Genomic DNA, 10,468 nt, shown 5'->3' with positions numbered 1-10,468 from the left:
GGAAAACAGAAAAAATCTAGTTTATTGGATCATGTAAAAAGAATAAAATCAATGAACAGGGAAGGCAACACCTCTTAAATGAAAATAGTAATCAATCTGACATGTATTAAACAAAATGTGGATTGGAAAGTATTACACATTTTGTGTTTATTCTCAAAACTGTCTTTTGTCCTTTCTTGAGAACAAAATTTTCATTTCATTTAGATTTCCTTTAATGAAGAACATTTTTTTTACAAAGCTACATTTAATTAAAGAGTGGGTTTTTTTTTCTTTTGCCAGGGGAGTGTTAATAAATCCCATTCGCCCTGAATGCACCATAGAGCTTGTTTCCCCTACTGTATGGTACTTGTAGTTTTTGTAAAGCAACACAGCTTTGTTTTCCAGGGTACTGTTTGTACATATAAACTACATTTCCCATAGTGCAAAGAGGCGATCTGCTGGACGTAGAAGGTGAGTGTGAGGGATATGTTTTGTTGTGTGAACGTGCTGTCAGATGTGCTGTCAAATTCCTGTTAAAACAAGACGTTTAAAAAGTCACCACGGTTTGGCTTTTCTGGTTCTTTAACAGTGAAATATCGACGACAATGAGCATGCGCGTTTGGTGTTCTCTCCACCGTGCGATGACATACTGTAAATGAAGACTTCCGGAAGCCTGTCAGTCCCTTTAAACGAGCTCACAGGGTGAACTGTTAGGTGCTGCATGTGGAGAAGAACCGCTTGTGCTCTTTGCTGATGAAGGAGATTAATCTTGTTTTTTTTCTAGTGCATCCCCAGAATCAATATTTAACTTCCCATGACCGCTTTGCTCTTAAAGTGTCAGCATCGCGAAAAAAGCGTCTCCGCTCGTGTGCACGTGCAGGTTTGAATCAGAGGTGAGCCCAGAATCACACACGTGCAGTGCTGTGTGTTGTTCTGCATCTACCAAGGCACACACCGCAATGTACACCGTATTCACCCGCGAAACATACACGAGTATGAGTTTTGATTACCTCCGCCATTACACTAAACAACAGTATGCTAATATAACTTTCTTTTTTGGGTTTAGTGGAGCGCTCACTGCGGGCTGCATCATCACGTGTCTGTAAACATAAGCCACGCAACTATGACACTGACAGGGAAGGCATGGATAATATGCATAAAAATGGACAATATTTATTTATCCCACTGTTTTAAATCAACTTACAGAACAGTGTGGTGACATATTTATTATCTGATTTAATTCTTTAAGGACTCAAAAGGAAAAGGTTGGAGCTAAAACTATTGACAGAAAAATAAATAATTAAATACAAATTTGTGACATTGACATTGATCAAGCAGACATCACAAAGAAAAGTGGATTTTACTTAAAAAAAAAAAAAAAAGATAAATATTTTTAAGCCCATAACCCCTCCCATCCTACAATGTATAGTTAAAAAAAAAGAAGAAAAAAAAAGAAAAGAAAAAAAGGTATCTGAGGTCTTACTGAAAAAAAGTGCTGAGGTAAAATAACACTAAAAAAAATAAAAATCCAAAGCTCAGACAAAAAAAGAGAGGTTATAAATAAGGGAATAATACTCTAGAAAATAAATAAAAAGAAACTAGCATTGTATAAATATTGAATAAATGTATATTTAACTATTAAATTGGAACCTTAAAAAACTCTGTATATTAAAGTAACACATATAGGTCATTAAAAAACAGACTAAACAGACTACAATCTAAACATAATACAGTAATTAGTAAACATAAACTCAAATTAAAAAAGGTCTTGAGTGTTCTTTTAATGCAGAGAAGCTTCTAGCAGCCAAACAGCTGGTTTAACTCTTGTCCAAAAACTTTCGAGATAAGCAGACAATCACAGTTTAAGATCCTCATGTGGCATCAAGGGGGCCTGATAACACAGCATGGCAAACAAAGTAACATATTTTTGCAATGTCTTTGTGATTTAACGGAACACATCTTAATTTTTCCATAGTTTTTAGATCCACTGCCTACAGTTTTGAGTGTCTTGAACACCACTAGAACTGAGATTTTACTGTTAAAGTAGAACCATGTCTGTCGTGGACAGTAAGTCATAGTTCAGCCTTGAGTTTCAGTACCCGTGTAACTTCCTTTCAACCTCTCAGTTTCTCATGTTTGGGCCATCTATAAGTGAGATCACAGAATGATGCTGACTGTTTTGGAAATCCCCCTTGTTCTTCATCTTCTGTGTTTTGAGTCAGAGGAGAATAGTAATATCAATACAGCTAAGAGGACGGAGGAGGTCTAGTGCTTTCAAATGGCCCAAGAGGGAAATCCACAAGAGTCTAGGAGTCAGAGAGGGCCCACTCCAGTTCCACCTTTCAAACTGTGCTGTGTTTTTTGAGTAGGTGTAGAAAGAGAAACTGAGTGAGATACTGCAGTTTGAGAAGCGGTTTGTTTTGCACTGAGGTTGTTTGTTGAACGATAGCTGAGAGCTCAAACTGCCTGCAGCCTGTAGAGACTCTTCACCTCCTGCAGCCCAGTAGGGTTGCCATGTTTAAACGGTCCTGCCCTTAAATAAAACTCAGCTCACCCTGGGATGCATGTTTTGAGCACGAGTACTATATTTTTTTATTTTTATTTTTATTTTAACAGCATAAAGTAAAGCCCTTTACATTTTGTCAGCGGCAGATTCTTAAACAGCTGTCTGGTAAGGAGGGTGTTATTGAAACTCTTTAGATCTAAACCACTGGATCTTAAAGTGGGGGTTCAAAATTACAAGCTATTTATTTAAAAAAAAAAAAAAAAATCAATTTTAATTGAAATCATGAAAACAGAAAACGTTTGATCAGGTCATCCAACCATCCACCTTTTTGTTAATATAATACATCTGACTGGCATACAATGTAATCTCAAGTGAACTCTGGGGACAGGGCAGAATTTTTATACATGCTTCCCAAAAGAAGCTTTGTGCTCTAAATTTCATAAATTAACTCTATTGGTTTACAACCTGAATGACTCTAGTTTGCTCCTGAATATAATCACTGCTACCTGCTGCAACAGCATTACTGAATATTTTATGCAACATGTTTCCAAACCTGAGCCAACAGGCTAAGACATGCATGTGGTAAAATATTTAAAAAAATGCAAAGCCAGGTGCCACATACAAACTTCCCTCTTATCTGACTGACTGACTGACTGACGAGTTTCCAGGAAGCAGAGCCTTTTTCAAAGCACTGAAAACAGCTAGAGTTAAGCCCCCCTGAAGTGTTGGCAACACGTGTGTTACCCCCTGCCACGTATGTTTCTTGTTTCTACTGTCACCCAAAGAAGTTTCTCTTTATGCCTTATCCAAACGGTTTCACAAAACCCCCTTTTGGAAGTCTCAACGGTATTAACCAGATCTGAGCCCGGTTTGAAACTGGTTTGAAATGGGATACCAAATCAGCTCTTTGTAAATGTTTTTCTTATTTCCAGATTTTAAAAGACAAAAATTGACGCCTGACTTGCTCATAAAAATAGGGGCTTAGCTGATTACTTAAGCCTCTTGAATTAGTTTATTATTCTTAATTCAAGAGACTAACTACCCTTATTTTTGCTACATTGACACATTTACATTGTTCTGCAGTTGTGACTGTGGAAGTCTGTTGAGACAATTCTTCCTAAAAAATGAGACAGAAAGGGTTGCTTAGGTTTCTGTCTGTGCCTTTTGACAGCTGTGACATCAAGATGATATTTGATTTAACAGTAGTACATCCACTGATAAAGAGCACATGTCCCAAAATGTCAAGAGGAATTTTGACTAGACAGAGTGTAGGATTTATTGGCATTAGCACAAGATGATATTCACTGAGCAGGTGGTTATAGTAAGTTGACCTAGTGAAGGGGAACCTGGTGCTACATTGAAACAAAAAAACAAAAAAACAAAAAAAAAAGGGGGGGGGGGGGCTTGATACAAGGTAGCAACAGTAAATTTATGAGAGATTTTATTTTCTTAAAACAAGTGAAACTATCAGTCTATGCAGCATATTAAATTAACTTGACAGGAAATCTTGAAAAAGAATGTTAAATCCAAATTTAAGTGAGCTAAAATAGTTGATTGTGTAAAAACAAGAGGAGAATTTTGATTTTTATTGCAAAAATCTTGGAAAACAAGCTCCCTAAAGAAAAACTAAGTGAAGTATACTGAATAGAAGCAAAAACTCAGACAAAGGTGTTTTTATCTGTCTCAGCAAAAGTTTGTTTATGACAAAAATATATAGTTTATGTTATGTATAAAAAAAAGGCCTTAGAACCGTATCACGTGTTATGGTTTGGTTTTTAATGCGTCTACTTAACATTGTTTCTATATGGTTTTGTTCAGTGTCTAAGATGATCAAATGGTTAAAATATGTTTTCAACAGATGTATTATATGTTCATCTTAAATAAAACAACTTTAGAATGTTACTGAAGCTTACACAAATTTTATTTTTTATGAGACTTTCTATGAACAAAACCATTTAGTTCATTCAACAGTTTAGTTTAAGTAAACATCCATGACTAATTAAGATCAGAAAAAAAAAGTTTATGCTTAATTTAACATCATTTTTGTTAGCTCAAAGATTAAAAACAAGTCACATTCTTTAAACACAAGGTAACACATCTAACAGATTGAAATCTAAGAATTCAAGGCTGAATAATTTGCAGTGGAAACAGAGGAGTTTTGCTTTTAATGACCATGTGCCTCTTTTTGTTTCCTTGCTTTTTTCAGCCACTGTATCTGTTTCTGTGCTGTCCAGATCCTCCCTGGTTTTCTTTTCTTTTCTTTTCTTTTCTTTTCTTTTCTTTTCTTTGCTTTGCTTTGCTTTGCTTTGCTTTTCCTTCTGTGTTTTTTTTTCATTTATTTATTTTAATTTCATCTGTTTACTGGCAATCCAGTAATGACCAACTCAGTGTGTTTTTGCTCACTCAATACAACAAAGTCACCACTAAAAATACCCTTCAGGTTCTTTAATAGTTCAAAGAAGAAAACAGTGTCAAAGGCAGAGGTCAAACATGTTAAACTCTTGGACATGTAGATTCACGTGATGTGGCGTGTGCAATCTGGCAGGACTTTGTTGATACATACGTGGACAAAGCTCTTGGTACTCTTCTGTAAAATAAATAAGAATCCACTGTGGTCACTGAAATATCTTGGAACTGATGAAAGTTATGAACATTAACTAATGAAAATCAGACATTGTTTTTGAACTACAAATTCAGTGAAACTGGCTTGGACAAAATAATGGTACCCCTAGAAAAGGTTGAGAATAATCAGACCACAGGGACATGCTGAATTAAGGCATCAACGGTTTTGTCAGTGTGTGTATTGATCGCTATTATTATGGCTTTGACCAATCAGAATCAAGTAATTCCCTCAGTTGTATTGCTAATAAGGTCAAAAAAATGTCATGCCTTTGATAAATCTTACACAGCGGCTAGCATGACTTTTGGCTCTTATAGACGGTGATTGTCTTCTCCACAGGCCTCATTATAAAGCCTGTTTTATATAACAAGAAGCTGGAGGTTCTTTGCACTTCTATCTCTCTCTAACTCAAGTGTCCTTAACTCCTGTGTTTAATGTAGACTGGATTTGACTTTGGGTATGTCTGGAGGCTGAAGTGCAGGGGAGTGGCAGGGGGTTGAAGAGACCAGCTGTTCATTCAAATCATTTTTTAAAAATCATTTCTCCCAAAAAGTATTTAATTAGTCCTCATCGGTGCCGTTAAGGAAGCTCAGAGGATTTCTGCCTCCTAATGTCAGCCATCTGTCCATAAGGTAAAAATAGACTCAAGGTTTTTGACAGATATCCCTCATATTTTAAGGTGTATGGGGGCTCAGATCCTCCTTCGTGTCTAATTGCAACCAGCCGTGCCACTGATTTGATAGATGATTACAGGCTTGTCAGGTTTTTTTTTTCCTTCACTGCTGCTAATACCAAGAGTAAATCCTCTCTGTTTTGGAAGTTTGTGGCTGAAATGAAGGAACACTTTGCTTTGCTGTGTTACTCGTGTCCTCTCCAGGGGTTGTCACAGTCGCCCTGGGTTTTGCGGCTGTAATTATTATACGCTGCTTTGGTGATTCCTGTAAACAGCTCTGCAAACATCCAAAGATAAGGGTGTTACTGGTTAGTGATACTCCGGGGGGAAGCATCGCACACGTCTCCATAATCATAACAAGTTGTGTGGACTTGAGCATCAAGCAAGCTAATTGATTTATCCAAACCCTGGTGGGGAAAAAAACAAATTTGCTCTCCTCTGCTCTTTTTTTCCTGTTTGAAGCCATAGTCATTTGCATTGATGCATGTAAGCCTGGTGGAGCCAGGGTGTGTATTTGCATAAAGCATTAACCGTGTGCATCATTAGATCAGTGACACTGTATCCCTCGGATCCCCTGACCAGCTCTGCGTCATAACTCCACACAGAGATTTGTGAACAGGGACACAATGTAAGCGAGCCTGTATCAATTATGCACCCTTTCTTCATGCCACAACAATACCTCGCACAATTGATTTGGTTTCCCTCTGCTTCATGTATAATTCAATAGAGCGGCGTCTGATTTCTCTAAGCGCTGTTTTTCCCCGACGTGCAGACATGTTGTGTTAGTGCATTGTTGTGCGTCATTTATGTCCCTGACACACATAGCTTCTCCTGTTTGACTTTCCAAAGAGTCGAGCTGTTTGCATGTGGAATGCAGAACCAGCAGTTTTACATTGTTCCGGGTTCATTTGTCACATTTACATACATTACACCTTGAATCTAGCTGATGCGGTGAAATGAGAGCTTCATAATAGATAACCAATAACTGATTCAATACCTGAAAGGAGGTTTAACATTTCACTCCAAGTTTAAAGTCAACTTCCAAGTTGACTTTGGACATCTGACATTGCAGGAGGATGAGTTCTGAAATACTTTGACGATAATGTTGGCAGTAGTGCTTACATATTAGTCAAAATCTGTTACATCAGTGACATAACACTTCGTTTTTTTTCTTCAAAGTGAAATATCTTCTAGCTTGTCTTGAAGCATTGCATTTTAAAAGTCAGTTTTTAATTAAAAAGACATTTGAGTTAGAAAACAAGTCCTTCAAACCTAACCACAGCATACAGTGGGTCGGGGGTTGGCAATGAAATTCACCTGCAGGGCCTGTTCTGTCAGCTATGTTCACTGGGAGGCTGACTCACTCGTACAGGCGCTGTGGGTTGCCAGTGCTTACTTTGTTTCAGAGCTTTAATTTTTTTAAAGAACTACTTTGAATTTGTTTTTTAGAACTGTCCAAAAAAGAGAAAAAAAAATAGGGCAGTTTTTATTAAAACTAATGATCAGGACACACAGCAGTTCATTTTTCCTGTTTCATCAGGAAAGTCTGGTGCATATAAAAATAATTAACATTTTTTCTTAAAGTGACCTTTTCATGAAGGTTGGTTAATGAATATGTTTGAGATGCAAACTACAGATTTTAAAGCTACTCCATTGCTGTATTTTGTTAGCACAATGATAGGCTGGTGTACCCCGCCCCCTGCTCAATAACAGCTCCAGCCCCCTGAACAGGATACAATACCAAAAACAGATGGCTAAGTGGACTTAGGTTTTCCTAATATTGTATCTAAAAAATTTATAGATAGAATTCAAAAAGTGAAAGTCAAGCATATAAAGATAAAAGCCACTGATGACAAAAAGACAGTTTATAAATAATAAGTTATTAGTTAATTAATCTTGATTTTTATAGCGCCAAATCATAACAAACATTACCTCAAGACACCTCCCAAAAACAACAATAAGCCTTGTATCATCTTTGTTTCCTTTCCTCGGCACATCAGTAGTGTTTCCCCCTGCAACAAATGTTGATAAATTATTATTTTTATTTTGATATTATTTTTTCTTTAAATAACTAATAAATATTATTATTATTATTATTATTATTATTATTATTATTATTACTATTATTGTTATTGTTGTTGTTGTTGTTATTATTATTATTATTATTATTATTATTATTATTATTATTATTATTATTATCATTATTATTATTATTATTATTATTATTATTATTAATAATAATAATAATAATAATAATAATAATAATAATAATAATAATAATAAATTTTAAACAGCCTCTTTGGTTAAGGTTTGCTCTGGTTCTGTATCTAAACAATAACAGGTATTAGTTGTGTCAAAGATTGGTGGTGGACAAGAGCATAACATCACACTCATACATAGACCATGCAGGGAAAAAAAAAACACTTTCATTTATTAGTAAAATAAGCGTTTAAGTGATGAGAACTAGAGTCTTATTTAGCGGTGTTTTTGTGTGAAAGTAAAGCGCTGAAAATTCTCTAAATAAAGCGTGAATGCTGACCGATATCAGATTTTTTCAGTGGGAGTCAGTTTATTTATGTTTTAAGTCAAGTAAAATATGGCCCCATCTGAGTGCAGAGGAAACCGTCTGACGAGCAGGGAGGGGGTGTTTGGTGCGAGCGCTCTGGGCTTCTGCTGCACAAAAACACTGCTGTAGGGGTAATTTCTGCCCTAAACCTTGACCCAACTTGTTCCATCCCGGAGTATCACTTTAATGCCCTGACAGTGGCAATAAGCTTTAATTTTGTATTTACATTTTGTAAATTTGATTTCCACTAAATATGTGATTTAACTATTACTGTATAACAAGTACTGATTTAGTGTTTGCATGACAGATGTTATGGCACTTTCACAATGCGATTAATTATGATTAATCAGGGAAATCATGCGATTAATTACAATTAAAAGTTTTAATCGTTGCCCAGCCCTAGTTTTAATTCATGTTGGCTTGAAGTTTATGTTGCGTATTAGCTAAAGCCCAGGTCTGTATGGACTAGGGTTGTGATGTCACACTCTCCTTTTCAGCTGTAAACCAACACAAATAACAGCATCCAGTTGCACTGTAAGGTATAGCAGCATCTTTGTTTAAACCAGGAAGATGAAGCTGTGTGTACGCTGTGTTAAATGGAACAGTTTATTTTCACAGCCAACATTTACACAACATGATTGGGAGGAGCAATGATTGCTGGTCTTTAAAAAAAAAAATTGATGAGTTGGCCAGTCATAAATCTTATTTCCCATTGGAATATGTACAAAACTAGTCATTTCAGAACATCCCAAGTACGTAGCCACCATGTTTATCAACAGTTTGATTACTGTCTTCTCAGTGAGACTACCATTCAAAGGATGTGATGGGCTCCACTTTCAGGTCTACCATCATACAGTAAAGTGCTCCTAGACCATCAATCTGTAGCATCTCATTCTAGCATTTATAGAAAATGAAAAACAGCGGATTTGTATGGAAAGAGAAATTCATCTCTGATGACTCTAGGAATCTAGGGATCTTGAATGTGTTTTGCGCTTTTTCACATATACTATTAAATATAAGAAGACATGAAAGCTTTGTGTTACTGCCAAACATCTTTTGCTCGCTCCCTGGTCCTTGCTACTATATAAAAATGGAAGTGACAGAAAGTTTGAGAGTGGCTTCTCAGGGTGAAAATTCCTCTACATGCATGCAAACTGCTAGAGGGCAGAGAAGCTGCCAAATGATTTTCACTGCTGGGTCGTAAGGTCAACGTCAAGGTGTACAGATCGGGACTCGGCTGGACCTCAAGCGGAATATCAATGCCTCGCCTCGCCTCCTCTGTGGTTCTTACATTTACATCAAACATCACGTCTTTCCCGCTTCCTCCTCCCACAGGAGGAGAGAAAGAGAGCAGCCGGTGCATCCTGTCTCAGCCACAAACCCAGAGCCTCACCTGCAGCACAGAGGAGTCATCCTGTCAGAGGTAAAGAGAACACAGCTCATACACTGATTAACAATGTGCAGTTTGATGGTTGTAGCAAAGTAATTACAGGCTGTGCATGCTTGACACATTGCAGACTTGCAGATTTAACATTTGCAAGATGTTTCATGCTTTAGTGTGGGCAAATCCATCGTGGAGGACTTTGTCTTTACTGTTTGCATGCTGTCCCTCTTTTCATACCATGTTGTGATCTTTTTCCAAAAGAATTTTTTAAATTTTTGAAGAGATAGGATAATTAAGTGGTTTTATACAAAACTTTGTGCCTTTCACTCAAGGATTCAGACATCATGACACAGTGTCTCTCAAATGCCTCATAGCCCAAAATGATCACAGATGGGATTCTTTTTTTTTTTTTTTTTTTGATTATTTTTTGGTTTGGTTTGGTTTGGTTTCATTATTTGAAATTTTTAACCAAGGCCATTATCATTGAGAAAACTCACAGACATATCGCCACTGTCCAATGAAATACCAAAATCTTTTTTTTTTCCTGGAGCGTAAAAAAAATCACTGTTTTTCTTGCATACTAACTTCCAAATAAACACAAAACACTTTGATTTCACACATACAAGAGTCAGAATGAATTTCTTACATTCTTAGAGCCATCAGTCAACCATTAACTATATGGGTAGACGTATGTGTTGGGTTGTAAGTGGTGACTAATGCGCTTAAAAAGAAGAGATTTT

The 10,468-nt window shown here is 36.5% G+C and overlaps 1 protein-coding gene across 2 annotated transcripts in view; it reads left to right on the top strand.

Moving 5' to 3' along the window:
• The first annotated feature begins 405 nt into the window (after window positions 1–405).
• Window positions 406–10,468, top strand: part of fhit (fragile histidine triad diadenosine triphosphatase) — a 476,436-nt gene continuing 466,373 nt past the window's right edge. Inside the window, exons 1-2 of one of the 2 annotated variants that reach the window (XM_074675648.1) lie at window positions 406–450; window positions 9,680–9,767. The gene's annotated coding sequence lies outside the window, so the exon portion shown is untranslated. Of the gene's footprint in view, window positions 451–669; window positions 873–9,679; window positions 9,768–10,468 lie in introns of those variants that run through there. The other variant, XM_074675656.1, reaches the window with a different exon arrangement.

This window comes from Halichoeres trimaculatus, unplaced genomic scaffold (genome assembly GCF_033239565.1).
Source record: "Halichoeres trimaculatus isolate MK-OKI-2021-1 unplaced genomic scaffold, fHalTri1.1 fHalTri1_scaffold_1, whole genome shotgun sequence".
Lineage (NCBI taxonomy): Eukaryota > Metazoa > Chordata > Actinopteri > Labriformes > Labridae > Halichoeres > Halichoeres trimaculatus.
This window is presented reverse-complemented; position numbering and strand designations above follow the sequence as displayed.